Genomic DNA, 12,329 nt, shown 5'->3' on the forward strand with positions numbered 1-12,329 from the left:
ACAGGGAAAACAAAGCCCTTGCCAGACCCCTCGTGCCCTATTTCCAGGTAACAACCAGGTGTCAAGGAGGCACCTTGTTGGCTGTACACATTTTAGAGCTGAATTTCAAACTTTCTTCGTCTTAGGGGTCTCTGGAGGCTCCATTGTGCTGCGTGGGGAGTTTGACCTTGGGAGAGGTTTGCAGGGCTGCTGTGGGCTGCAGCTGGAGAGGCCCCTGCCATGGCAGGATCCACGGATTCTGTGCCTTCTGGGATGCTCCACATCACTCCAGAGCACAGCTGTGGAATCCCCTTTGGGAGAGGTTAATGCTGCTCAGGTGCAGTTGCTCTGGGGACGCATCTTGGAGCGATGCTGTGGCACATCTGAGAAATGAGCCCTCCCCTGGCACTGTGCCCTCAGCGGGGACAGGCAGCTTCGCTTTTCATGGGACACCTTCCTTCCAGATCCACGTGAGAGGTGTCTGTAGTGATGGGATTAGGGAGAGAGGCTGGCAGCTGTATTTTGAGCCCCCAAAAAGGTATTTTGAAATTTCAAAATCCTCCAAGAGACCTGACCCCTGAACAAACACTGTGCAGCAGCTCCAGCAACCCTAATTTCAGCACATTGAGTCTTTCTCCTGCTCTCACATAATGCTACAAATCCAGAGGCTTTTCACAAAAGATGTATCAGTTCAAGTGAGTTCCCTGTAGAGTTCTCATCCATAATCCAAATCCAGTGATCAGGAATTGCTCTTCCCACTCTGTGTACCCTGGAGCGATGCAAACCCACCCACAATTGCTCTGGACGGGAGCTCCCAAAAGGATTTCAGGACTTTTCTGTGTGCAGTGCCTGACCCTGCAGCCAAGGAGGGTGATGTCCTCTGTCCCTCGGTGCTGTCCTGCAGGTGATGAGCACCCAGCAGGGGTTTCTTGGTTGGTACTTGCAGACTCACAGAGTGGTTTCAGCAACTGGGGGTTGTGCTGATGTATAAAACTTGAAACTATTTAATGCAGGGCAGAGGGAGGAATCCAATGGAGCTGCTCCTGGATTGATACAGGACCTGTGCCCAGGGCCTGATCCCTTCACAAACTCCAGTGCATCCCATGTCCTGTGCAAGGCACCAATTCAGCCCAAGCAAGAGTGATAAACAATTGTATAGGAATTACACATTTGCAGAACAAAAGTAATTTTGCTACAAAATCTACAATTCCAAGCAGTGAAAGCCCTGATCAGAGCCCGCTCTGCTTTGCTAGCATGCACACCACGAGCAGAAGAGGGCATTTCACCCCGTAAAGCTTCATGTTTCCAAATAACCGGGATTTTTATATCCCAAATTACTAATTGCAAATTATTCACCCAGTTCTCATAGAATGTCCTGTTTTTTGCTGAACTAAACCCAGCTGTATAATACCCTGTTAGCCTACTGGGCTTATCTCCAGAGCTCAAAGCTGTTCAACTTCCTTGTCTCTCTTTTCCCTCTCATTTATTTTCCATATGATAAATAACAACAAGAACAACAAAAAATATCAAAATAAGACAGAAGTTTAATTTTTTAGTGCATGGTTTTCTGGGGCATGGGGAGAAGGCTGAAGAACCTGAACTATTATCAAGAATGCCACTCAAATTACAATATCATTGTTTGAAAAAAATTCTGGCAGCTAATTCTGATTGCAGTGCACATTTCTGTGCCTGTGACAAATGATTTCTAAAGTTAGACTCAAGGACACCAAGCTTCCAAGAGGTCACTCATCTCTGGTGGTTTTTTTTTTATTTGCCATACCCAAAGATTTTTTTAAATACTTGAATTAAGAAGAGGTGGGAAAAAAAATAAAGGGAAGGAAAGCAATGATGATCTGAAAAAGACTGAAGTGCTTTGGTTTAAAAAGAGTGATGCTCAGAGCCATAAAGTATGAAATAGAGGAGGGGAAGCAGATTTGGGGCTAACCTGTGATATCACATTAGACTTTAAAGCTGTTCCAACAGACTAAGCATTTGAGAAAGAATCAGAGCTGTTGGTGATAAGTTGCTCCTCTTATCGGCAAACTGTCATCTGTCTTGAGTGAGAACATTTTGTCCACCCTACCAAAACAAGTCAGAAAAATTGGATAAAAACAAAAATATAAATCAGAAGGGTAGCTGGGAGCAGAACTGAAACGATGGCAATTTCCTGGCAAGGATTGCTGTACAGCTAAATGTCAGATGTGGCAGAAAGAATTATATTTTCGACTTGAGGTCAGGAATTATGTGTGAGCATGTGGTGGCCAGAGCCCGGCCACTGCAGCCGTGTGGCTCTGGTGACAGCCGTGGTGTCCCCACGGGCAGCGGTGCCCAGCGTGTCCCGGCTGCATCACCCCGGAGCGCCACAGCTCTGTCCCTTCACTGTCTCTGCTCCTTCCCAGCCCAGCTCTGCTGCATGATTTTGGCAGGGGCAGCGCTGCTGGGTCAGCCCCTTCCTGAGCCGCAGCAGCCCTTGGTGCCTGCAGGTGCTGAGGGCAATCTTTGCAACTGGAGCTAAACGTTGCCAGAGCCATCCTGCCCTGTGCCTGGCTCCCCACAGACACTTCTCCATGGCAGAAGTGCTGGCAGATAACAAGAAATTAAGTGCTTCTCAGGCTCTTTCTAGATTATTTCTTTTTAATTTAGTATTAAATTTAAATCTTGATTTACTTTCTAAATCATAATTCCATTGAATTTGCAAAGCACACCTGGAGCTACGGCGTTGGATGGGGAATGGAGGTGCACGATCTTCCGGGGAATGCTCGTGTGTGCAGGGTCCTGGGGACCAGCTGCACCCCAAGTGCTGGACTCCACCTCTTCTCTGTGTCTCCTGCAGGTAAATCCTGCTCAGGTCAGGGGGAAACATCAGGATACAACCCATTCCTGGGCATGGATCACTGCCCTGTCTGCCCTCCCCTGCTCACAGACATTTAACTGCACCCAAAACTCTCAGTGCTTCCTGTCCTCAGGCCAAGGGGACAGTGCACGGGGAAGTCACAAGTGCATGTGTGCCTCTAGAGCACAGAAAAATATCTGGGGACACAGGCACAATGTCACAGCAGCACCTTGACATTTGAGCTGGGGGTGTCGGTGACACCCCCGGGATGAGCTGCGCTCCTGTCCCAGGCAGAGGCTCGGCAGCCCAGGAGGGCAGACATTGCTCTGTGCTCAGGGCATGCACCAAATTTAGGCACAGCAGGGTGAAGGGGAGCCAAGGTGCCGCCTGCCAGCCGTGCCTGCACTGCACCTGATGCTCCCAAGTGTTTTTCTCCTTCACTTCAACACCCTTAACACAGTGTTCCCATTGCAGCAGCCAAACTGATATTACTGGAGGCAAGACCTGAATCAGATCCTGAAAAATCAGCTATTTAAATGCACCATAGCTGCTGCGCTCTCGGCAGCAGCGAGACCACAAGACACACAACTGGGGAGTGGAGGTACAATAAGTGAAGGTTTGGTGATTTTACAAAATCACCGAATGGGAAAAGAGAGCTGCTGGGTGGAAATGATACGTGTGGTCCCTCAGGTCGTGACTGGTGAAGACATGACAATGTCAAAGGCTTGTGCAGCCTGGGACAGGGAGCAGGGCAGGGATGAGTCTGTTCTCTGCCCTGAGGAAAGGAGCAGATGAAGGGGAGTCACTGGAAAACCCCCTAAACCCCTTTGGGGCAGGGGGAGTCCTACAGCCCCAAGCACTGCTCTCTGCCCAGACTGCCCCAAGGTCACTGCACCCCTGTACCAGCAACCCCCTTCCCCAGCCCTGGGTGCTGCAGGAGTGGAATATCCAACATCGTGGGGTTGTTGGGGCTGTACCAAGGTAGGTTCCTCTGCTTTAATTTGGTTTTTATTTCTTTTTTTTTAAATTAATTTTGCAACAGTTTGGTTTCAGGGCATTGCAAGTGCTTCTGTAAATCCTGATGAATGAGCTGAGCCTTTGCTTCAACCCAGCTGGGAGCAGAACATCCCAGGAAGGTTGGATTGCAGGCACTGCAGAGCCCTGGTGCCAACAGCTTGTGCACATCTCCTAAAGACTGAGCAGTTTGTAACAGGGGTCTGGGATAAGGAACAAGTCATTCCTTGTTGGAAATATCCCAACTGCAGGACATCAAAGCTGCCCTTTAAGCAGAAGCTGTGAGAGGCTGGTGCAAACTCATCTCCTCGGAGCACCGTTAATGCACATTTTGTTGTAAGAGGAGAGTGACCCAAGCAAGGGTTAATCGAGGCTGTGCTGTGCACCTGGCACACGTACACTGCCTCTGCAGCACAGTGGGTGCATATATATCTATATATATCTTATAGAGAGATATTTATTTATCTATGGCATGTGGGCTGGGGAGCAGACAGACTCTCCTCTCACCATGGTGGGGTGTGGAATGCCACACGAATTCTCTCTGTCATTTCTCTGGAAATCCTGGCAAGCCCAGGGGAGTCTGCAGTCGATCAGCTCTGTATCCCTGTGTACCACTGAGGGAGATCTCTGCGGCGTTTGGGACACCCTGGAGCAGCTGTCACCCACACAAACACACCTTCCCCAGCACCCCAGGGACAGCCAAGCACTCAGCACCTCCTGGGCTTCACCTGCTCAGTCCTGGCCTGATGAGACCTTTCAGTTCCATTTAGAAGAGCTTTACTGGCTTTTTCTATTTGAATTGTAATGCCCCAACATCATGGTTTGTAAGAAAGAACTGGAGGATCAGCCAGGTCACGGCCATCACAAAGGGCTGAACTTCTGCTTCGGCTGCTTTCGGCTGTGCTGTTTGCTTGTTTGCATGGATTATCATCTTTCCTGCCTGTATTGTACCACTGACGATAAATTCAAAGCAACCAGGGCCCAAATTTTTGAAGAGGTTTCCCTAAGGGAATGTCAATTACCTTTCCCTTCCAGCACCGCAAATGTCCTCTGGCACTTAAAAATCACAGCTTTATTGTGAGAAATGCAGCCACTTGCTCTAATTATTCATACTGCACTCTAAGGCAAGCAAAAGAATAATAAAAATATTTAGTAGGTAAATTTGAAAAGGCAAGGGGTTGGTAATTCTGGGCATAGACAAGTACAACCCCTGACAAAAACAGTCTATGCAATGGTTCATGCATGAAAATATGAAATGAATGGAAGAGCGTTGTAGACTCCTTTTGGAGATCTCATTTTGGGTGGAATTTCCATTGAAGGCAGCTTGTATTGCTTCGCTGCTGGGAATCTGACTGGACAGAATACTGCTGGAACTGGGTGGGTGTTTCTGCCCCTGCCCAGCACGTTTGAGGCCACCAAGAGCCCTGTGCTTCCGTGTGGTGGTGCATGTGACAACACTGGCTTTGGAAGGGGAAACTCAAGAGCCTTTGGGTCCAGAAGAGGATGGAGGAGAGCCTTCCTTCCCCTGATTTGACATCACCCCAGGGACCAAGGGGTCCTCCTGGTGCTCAGGGAAACTCAGGGAATTCCTCAGGGAGAAACTGTCCTACTCTGCCCTTGGGGAGTATGGTCCCTTCTCAGTACTTGTCCTCCAGTGCTTCATCTCACTCCATCCCCACTCCTTCTCTTCCCCAGCTTTTTCTTCATGGGCTGCCTGGCTCCTTCCACATTTAGATGCCAGTCTGTCCTTGCTCATTGTTATTCTCCACCCATCTCCTTAGCTCAGCCTAGTTTCAAACTGCTTTGTCAAGGTGCCAGGATCCCCTGGTGGAGGTGAAGGTTGGCACATCAATGCCACAAATGCATCCCAGAGGATGAGCATCTCTGCACATCTTGTGCCTGGAGAGAGGCACCAGGGGCTCAGAGGTGCTGAGGACCCTCCCTGCAGCAGCACTTCCAGATTTGCAGCCCTGCTTCAGCTGCCAGCTTTACTCCAGCCCTTGGCTTTCCCCTGGGCTCAACAGCCCAGCTATGAGTGCTGTAGTGTTTGGGAACCAGCAGCCTTAATTATCTTTTAAACCTCATTATGCTCTTTCCTATGATCTCCTCTTTGTTCTTCCTTCCAACCCTCTGTGTCTGCGGGCAGTGGAGAGCTCTGCCTCTCCCCACAGTTCCTCATAGCACCGCCACGTTCCCAGACAATGTGCATATGGAATTCTCATCTAAATCAACCCCCCCAAAAGCAGTGGCAAGACCCAAGGTTCATCATCATGAATCACAACCAGACCACAGGCAGTGGCAGCAACTCAAGAAGATGCAAATGTCTTTGTAGAAATGGCAGGAACATGCCCCATTGCTGACAAGGGCTTCCCAGGGATTTCCAGCCTGGGCCCATGGGTGAAAAAAGTGCTCTCATCCCGGGACACAGAGTCTGGCTTTGTGTTACATATTATTTGTGAGCAAAATAACCCTGTTTGTCCTAGACCAGCTCGTTGTGGAGGCTCTGAAATTAGGTGTCATTACCAGGTGTTATTACTCTGCAGGCAAGAAGTTGTACCTAGCGAGCAACCCAGTGAGCTGCAGACAGATGAGGAGGATAATTTGATTCCATCTTTGGAAATGTCAGACTTTATGGGTGGATAAAATACATTCCATTTTCTTCTGTTTATCAATATTGGGTGAAAACAGACTAGAAATTGCTTATAAATGGGGAGTGTTGAGAGAAGGGCTGTCTATTTGTTACCCCTTGCAGATGCACAGCACTGCCACAGCTACTTCTGTGCAGTGTGAGAGAACCACACAGAGCAACAAAGCAAGGCACAGATGGGAGGAAGAGCAACCCTTGCTGCCTTTCCATTTACATGGCACAAACGGGTCCAGGTCCTGCAGCTGATGATAGTGGTCACACAAAATAAAATGTTCACAAAGCCACTGCAAATTCTTGTCTTTGAAGGAGAATTTGAAGAACCCTGTAAGGATATGCTCACCTGATCTCTGAGCCAAAGGCAAAGCAGAGACCTGGGGCTGGATAAGTGGAGCTCTGTGCCCTGAAGAGCAGATGAGCCCATGGTCAAAGCTAGAGGGGGCAGATGGGGCTGGTCCAGGGAAACACCAGCACCAGCTTTGTCATGTGCTTGAATTGCCCAAACCAGGTCAAAAACTGAGCACACAGAAAAGATGCAGCCCCTGAGAGCACCGTAATGTAAAGGGAGGGGTTTCAGGAGGGAGAATAGAACAGCATTGAATGAACTTTTCAGATAAATTATACCCAAAGAGGAATGAAACATTATAGCTTCAATTACCGCTGTGCCCAGCCACGCAGGTAGTAATTCAAACAAGAAACAATTGCTGGATTGTCACCCTCAAATCAGACACATACCATTTAATTCCATTTACTGTGGGTTCACTGACTGTATTTTGAATCAAATACAGCCATTAATGTGCAAAGATCTGAAAAATGCATGTGTCCCTTTTACAAATGTGACAGCGAGACTGTAATTCCTGTAAAATCTGTTTTCTTCAGGTTGGGCTGCTCCTATTGCAGTTAGTTATGCAGATATTAAAAGTTTCACTATGCCAAGCTAGACCTTTTTGAAATGGCTTGTACTTTTTTGTTCAGGGCGCATGAAAACCATGGCCAGTTCCAGCCTTCTATTCCATCACCCAAACTTAGCAAACTGATTTGAACGCAGAAAAAGCCACTTTCATTAAAACAATTAAACCCTTACTATTATGGCTGTATCTGGCCATTCGAGCACAAGTATAAATCATCAGTTACAGGAACTAAAAGCTTTCAGATGGAATTGCTCTAACACCTGCCTCATGCAATGGGCACAGGAAGGGTGACGTGCACCCGGCTTCTCCGGGGCAGCACTGCTGCCTAAATAAAACCTTGTCATATCCAGAAAGTGAATATTATTGTGCTGCCCTGGTTAGCTCTGGCAGAGAAGCAGCACATGCCTGTGGGCAGGCTGAGCAGCAGGAGCAGTGCTTGGGATGGGAAGGGATGAGAAGAGCTGGCATCTCTCCCCAGGTGATGATGCCTTGTCCCCAGCAGGGCCATCACAGGGTGCGTGTGACCCCAGCTGGGTTTTGCATCCTTCAAACCCTGCAATGGCACTGCACAATGGCTGAGGTGATGCCTCCCCCATCCAAGAAACAATTCCGTGGGTGGAAATGTCCTGTTCAGTGTGGTACAGGGAAATGGGTTTGGCACAAAGCTTGGGAGATGTCTGGAGTCCTTTTCCTTCTTGGAATAATACCTTCACGTACTCCCTGTGTCAGCACCGTCACACATTCTCTATGGGGTCACAGAGTGTGCTGCCTAATAAAACCAGACCTTTCCACAGAACTGCACTCACTCTTCTGCTCTGCCATAGGATGCATCAAAGGGCAGATTGTTTAAACATTTCACTGGTTACTGTGTGGGTCATCAGAACTGGACATATGTAATTTCAAAGGCTTTTCTCCTCCTGCTCCTCACATCATTCCAGGTCACACTTCCCTACAGGTGCTCGCTGTTGACTCAAGGACACTTCCAGGCAGCAGAATATCAACGGGGCAGGGATGGACAGGCCAGCTCATCCTACACATTTTAAATTGCTTAAAAAGGCCCAGAAGCCCTTTTGCAAAGAGAGTCTGTGGCAGGGGCTGAAGTCAGTGCTCAGCATGTGGCTTAGACAAACAGAGTGGTCATTAGTGACTGTTCTCATTGTCACACCGGTGCAGACTGTTAATTCAGCACAAGAGTCATTAAAAGCAAGCCTCGGTGGAGAGAGAGGCTTTTGTAAATGCCAGATGACTTGGCAAAAAGTGAAGAAGACCCTCAATATCCTGCACTGCTCTGCTTGTAAATTCAGAACAAAAACTCCCAGGAATTTGCTGGCGACAGGATTAGGCACTAATTATTTTCTTATGCTGAAAGCTGTTAAAACCTAACCCAGCTTTCCCTCACCCTGTAACCAAGATAAGCTCACTGGTCATTCCATAGGTCCCTCTCTTCCAGAAGAGTGTCACTACTTCCAAATCTCTCCCCCTGACTTTGTCTGTGGGTTGAGAGGCTGGTATCACCCTCACACTGATTGGTGGCTTTGGCTCCAGGTTTGGGGATTATCCATGGACATTGTCCCAGCCTGTCCCCAGCCCTGCTCCAGCCCCAGGGCTTTAATTGCCTCTGAGCTCACAATTAAAGAGCAGCATCCACTCTGCTGCACGGGTGTCCCTCCCTTAGAGTTCCTCCTACCAGGTGCTTTTAATTTATTTGTATTTCCAGCAGCGATAATTGAGTTATCAATTTTGGGCTCTTTTGGGCCAGAAGCAGAGATCAGAGAGCTATTTTATACACCTAATTATGGATTATTTCCCATAGCTATAAAACCACGGAGAGACAGATCCAGAAAATATGTCATGAGGTCATCTGTGTCCTCTTCATCTCTACTGGCTTCTCCCTATTGCTTCCTTAAACTCCAGGCTGAATACCCTCTGGACAGAAGAGTTGTCAAAAGCAAGGGATGCCTATTTACCCACAGGACAAAATCTCTTCCCACTCCAGAAGAGAGCTGCTTAAAATTAAATTCAGCTTTTACTGAAATGATCTGTTTAAACCTTTAGCACCTTGTTGAGTCAGGCTGAGATTTATCCCATTTCTGTGCAATTTGGCTATAATCTGGCTCGTTATGGTGACCCAGGGTCCTGCTGAGGAGTGAAGAATTTGATTTTCTTTCCCACTAATGGTTTTTGGGGGGGGTTGAACAGGATGATCCTTAAGGTCCCTTCCAACCCAACCCATTCTGTGGTTCTATGAATTGGATGTGGCCCCTCATGCCCCCCTTAGCTCCCCACTCCCCTGGCCTAGGCTTTTTTGCTGCAGAGCCTCCCTCCATCCCGTGCAGGTCTGAGCTGCCTGGAGCACGCTGCAGTGCAGAGCCAGTGCTAAAGTCCAGCAGATCCTATTTTTATATTTACGGAAAGAGACGGGAATCATCTGTGTGTCAGGATTGGGTTTCTGGTGGTGACATGAAGAGGCCATCCAAGATGTATGACCCAGCAAATGTATTGTAATGCACACATCACATTTGTTCTCCGAGTAAGTAGATATTGTCTAGGGTATATTACAGCTGTGCTTTGGGGTTTAATTTAATGTGAGTGAACTGCCTTAATTTCTCTAAATTGTAGTAATAAACATAATGCTAACAGTGATATTGCTAATAATTTATTTTGCAAGTGATTAATCAACAATGAACTATTTTAATTACCTGTTCGGAAATGCCAAATTCTAAATTAATTATGTGTCATTATATGAATTCACATGTATAAATATATACACCTATACATGAATTCCAAGGGTTATTAAAATGAATAAACCATCAGATTTGGTGAATTCATAGAGCTGAGGGAGGATTTCCTCTCCCCTGCTCTTCTGCCTTTTTGCATTTCATCCTCAGCACAAAGAGAATCTCATTCCAGTGCTTTATGCAAGTCGTTTGTGGTCCTAAAAAAGATATTACCTGGAGAAAGTAGCAAATTCCCTGGATCCCACAGTGCAAAGAGCAGTGTCAAGGGCAGGGGTGTGGGAAGTGGGAGCAGGGGAGGGGGTGGGGGCTGCAGCATTTCTGTCTGTGGGAAATGCAGAGTGTGACTCTTTGGGGTGATCTCTGTGCCAGACCTTGGAACTCCCTGAAAATAAACCCCAGTGGGGACTGGAATGGGTGAGAAGGAGGTGATTCCCTGCCCTCAGTTGTTACCAACAATTTCTGTAGGGAACTCAGGCATTCAGTTGACAAATTCGGGGTACAACCAAAGAGTTTTCCTTTTTGCCTGGGAGGGGGCTGCACCTGGAGGTGCTACAGGGCACAGAGCTGGCAGTGTGGGGTATTTAGCAGTGGGAACATCCCCAGGGGCCCTAAAATGATGCTGGGCAGAAAGGGGGGACCATCCTTTTGCAGTAAGACTGAAGCCCAGAGCTCATGACCAAGAGGCCCCCGGCCATCCAGCACTGGCCCAGCAGCAGCAGCAGTGGTCCCCAGGGGGTTGGTGGCCCCTGTGGCACAGAGGGGCAGGGGAGGGAATCTCTAATTTAGCGGTGGGGAGCGAGACAGTTCTAATAGTTTGTAGCACTGGCTTGAAGACCAGGATGATTAACGAGAGCAATGCCATGGAGGAACCAGAATCTAAGTAATGAGACCTTTATTTGATACATAATACCACTGGGACCTTCTAGAAAGAGAATACCAGGAGTAGGGCTAAGTTTTTCTGGTTTGGGAATGCATCAGGAAGGGGGAAAGTATTGCTGACTCTGCAGTCAAATGCTGGGGCTGTGTGCAACAGGGCTGCAGTTCTGTTCAACGTGAGCCTGGGACATGTTAATTCAGTCATATATTTTCAAATGCTGGAAAGACACCCTGATTTAGTGTGCTGCCTGGATCTATGCAGAGTTGTGGGTTTAAAATGCAGTGTCCAGAGCCTGATTCCATCACCTCATGGTTGAATTCAAGCCGAGAGAAGAAGAAGAAGCCATTAGATACATACCAAGACCTTCCAGCCAAAAAATTACTTATGGTTTCAATTGAAGGAGAAGAAGTTGTAGAGAGTTTAGGTATGGATGTCAGAAACACAGCAGTTAGCAGCAGAGATGTATGAGAGATTGGGAGGTGATAACTTAGATAAATTGGTGTCTCATCCATATTAAGGAGACAGCTCATCCTCAGTTGCTGCCGGATGACATGAACGGTGGAGCGTATATGGATACTAAAATACATTGGTCTTAAAGTTAAATCCCCAAGAACCATCAGAAATAAGTCTCAGAAGCCAAAGTGAGATTTGATGCACACTGCAGAAATATGCAGTCTGTCAAAGCATGCTGCTCTCTCCATATAACTTCCACCGTTTGTGGGACAATTATAGGGAAAACAATACTGTGATCTGTAAAGCAGTTCCTGGAGTGGTTTTATTCACTAACTCAATGCTATGCATAATCATTGCCAGCAACATCTCCAGAGGTGTGTGCATAATAGAGAGTCATCAAGTCAGTGAGTCAAAACATCAGAAAATAAAATTCAGATGAACGTCACATTCAAAAATTATATTATCTGTCATTTAACACTGTCTGAAGACCTCCTTATTGAAATAATACATCTAAACCAAAAGCTACCCCAGGCAGTAATACCATATTGCTCTGCTGTGTTTAGGATCTACCAGGAACTGGGGGTTTCTGCACCTTGAGCTGGCTGCCAAAGCAGGGGAGCTGGGTTTATAAGACCTATGGGGATCTTCAAACTGAAGCATCCGAATGACTCGTAGAGGGGAAACAGAGAGCACTGGGAGGGTCTGTTCCTCTCCTGTACCCATGTCAAAGCCTGCCAAGGTCAGGAGTGGTCCCCCACCCATTTCCTTTGCTGTGTAGATGTGTACAGTAATTTTCCTTTCAACAGCCAAATTTGCCTCTGAAAGAGAGTTTGTATCCAAATGCAAACTTAATTTGCCCTCGCTGACATTACACTTCACT

This window comes from Corvus cornix, chromosome 20 (assembly GCF_000738735.6).
Source record: "Corvus cornix cornix isolate S_Up_H32 chromosome 20, ASM73873v5, whole genome shotgun sequence".
NCBI classification, from domain to species: Eukaryota; Metazoa; Chordata; class Aves; order Passeriformes; family Corvidae; genus Corvus; species Corvus cornix.